The sequence below is a fragment of the Octodon degus genome, unplaced genomic scaffold (genome assembly GCF_000260255.1).
Source record: "Octodon degus isolate 3935 unplaced genomic scaffold, OctDeg1.0 scaffold00056, whole genome shotgun sequence".
NCBI lineage: Eukaryota > Metazoa > Chordata > Mammalia > Rodentia > Octodontidae > Octodon > Octodon degus.
Genome location: NW_004524632.1, coordinates 7,932,101 through 7,934,842, shown reverse-complemented (window position 1 = coordinate 7,934,842; position 2,742 = coordinate 7,932,101).

The window sequence follows — 2,742 nt, the reverse complement described above, 5'->3', positions numbered from 1 at the left end:
TTTTTTTTGCCAAACTGGGGATTGAACTCAGACCCTTGTGCTTGCCAGGGAAGTGCTTATTCCACTGAGCCATCTCCCTGGCCCATGAGCCATCTCCCTGGCCCCCTAAATAAATGATTAAAAAACAAATTTAAAAATTTGGATTTTGGTTTGGTTTTCTTTTTGGGTTTGTGTCTGAGACAGAAACAGGTTGACCTCAAACTCAACACATCTTTCCAAGTGCTGAGGTTACGGGTGTGTACCCCCACATCCAGGTTGAACTTTTTTTTTCCTTCTTGGTACTGGAGACTGAACCAGGGGCCTTCACAGCTACATCTCCTACTCCTCCCCTGCCCAGGGTTTTTTTTTTTGTTTTGTTTTGTTTTTTTAATGTATCACTAAAATAAGGGTCTCACTACTCAGCTCAGACTCTAGTGATCCTCCTGTTTTCAGCCTCACCAGCGCTGGGATTATGCCTGAGCCATATCATACCAGGTCTCGGTGGCCCGTTCAGCATGCCTGGGAGCGGGGCTGGCGCTACATGTGGTGCCAGGATCAAACCCCAGTCTCTGCACTTGCCTAAGCAGACACTTAGTCCACTAAGCTATCTCGCTGGCCCCCCACCCTGGTTTTTGAAACAGGGTCTCACTTAGTCTCTAAGTTACTCAGGCTGGTTTTCAATTTGTGATCATCCTGCCTCAGCCTCTCGGAGTGCTGGGGTTACAGGTATATGCCACCATGCCTGATACAGTGAGTAGTTTTTAATCAAAGTATGCCCCTAAGGGCCGGGGAGATGGCTCAGTTGAATAAGCACTTGCCTGGCAAGAGCAAGGGCCTGGGTTCAACCCCTGGTTCCGCAAAAAAAACAAAAAAATCCCAACAAAGTATACCCCTAACTATATGCTTTGTATAAGTACATCCCATGAAACATTGGAGATATATTTACATTCCAAACCATTCATTGTGGGGCCAGGGAGATGGCTCAGTAGAATGAATGCTTCCCTGGCAAGAACAAGGGCCTCAAGGGCCTGAGTTCAATCCCTGGTTCCGCAAAAAATAAATAAATAAATAAATAAAAATTCATTGTGCCAGTTATCATGGTGCAAGCCTGTCATCCCAGCCCTCAGAAGGTTGAGGCAGGAGGAGGGCTGTGAATTCAAGGCCAGCCGAGACTATATAGAGAGATCCTGTCTCAAAGAGTTTTTATTTGTTTGTTTGTTTGTTTGTTTGTTTGAGACATGGTCTCTCTATGCAGCTGAGGCCTGCCTTGAATTCAAGGTCATCCTCTTGCCTCAGCTTCCTAAGTGATTACAAAATTTTTGTTGTTGTAGTGAAGTCTTCTCTACCCCTTCGGTGAAGGGTCACATATCGTTTGGCTGCACAGGACATGCCCTGCTATGCCCACCTCGGGCTGGAAGCCTGCACCATGGGGCAGCGTCCCTGCTCTGCAGAGCTGTTTCTCTGAGTTTGGTAGATGCGACCAGGAGCGAGTGAATCTAAATCAGCTGACTCTCCACCGCTCGGGGTGCTGTACCCTCATCTGAGCCAGCAGCCTCATTATTGTCTCAATCAGATCTTCCTGTCTCCTTCCTGTGACCCAGCTGTGGCACCAGACACCACATGTCCTCTTTGCCTTGCTTTCCGAGTATACAGTTCTCCTTTCAGTTTCTTTAAACTCCTATGCCAGAGCACTTAAATTTCTAAGGCATTTGCATGGTTTCTTTTCTTTTCTCCTCTTCCTCTTCCTCCTTTTCTTTTTATTTATTTATTTGTTTGTGTGTGTGTGTGTGTGTATGTGTGTGTGTGTGGCCAGCTCAGCCCACCAGGGGGCGGGGCTGGCTGGCATGTGGTGCTGGGGATTGAACCGCGGTCCCTGTGCTTTGCTCAGCTTGTTCTAAGTAGGTGCTTTAGACCACTGAGCCATCTCACCAGCCCTCCTTTTCTTTTGAGACAGGGTCTCTGTGCAGTTCAGGCTGGTCTTGAGCTCACTCAGCAGCCCAGGCTGGTCTCAAGCTCACAACTATCCTCCTGTCTCAGCCTCCCACATGCTGGGATTACAGGTGTGCACCACTATGCCTTGCCACATTTATAGGGTTTCTGATAAGAGCTTAGCCTATTTTCCAGGGTGGTGGTGCACACCTGTCATCCTAGCACTAGGAAAGGAGGAGGATCACTGGAGTTCAGGGCCAGTGTGCACTGCATATTGAGACCCTCCCTGCAGCAGCTCAACATTTATCTTCCATTACCGAGGACAGAAAGGATAGCTGGAAAGGAGATAGGCGTGGCAGTCAATGACCCTCCTCAGGGTGGCTTTCATCTCCGTTTTGCTCTCAACCGTGAGATTGCTACATCCGTTTCTGTCCTGTGTCACTTCCCTCTCCCTTGTCTTTTCTTCTTCTTCTTCTTTTTTTTTTTTTTTTTTTTTTTTTTGTGGGTTTTTTTTTTTTTTTTTTTTTTGTTTGTTTTCAGTACTGAGGATTGAAATCAGGACCCTGCACTTGCCAGGCAAGCACTTATTCTACTGAGCCATCTCCCCAGCCCCTCTTTTCTTTTCTTCTTTCTTTCTTTCCTTTTTGAGAAGGGTTTCACTATGTTTTCCAGGCTGGCCTTGAACTCACTCTGTAGCCCAGGCAGGCCTTGAACTTGCAGTTATCTTCCTGCCTCAGCTTCCCAGTGCTGGGCTTACAGGAGTGTACCACCACAGTTGGCTACCTTTTCCCTTTTATTTGAAGCACCTATGGCAATAAAGAAGAAAAAGGAAAA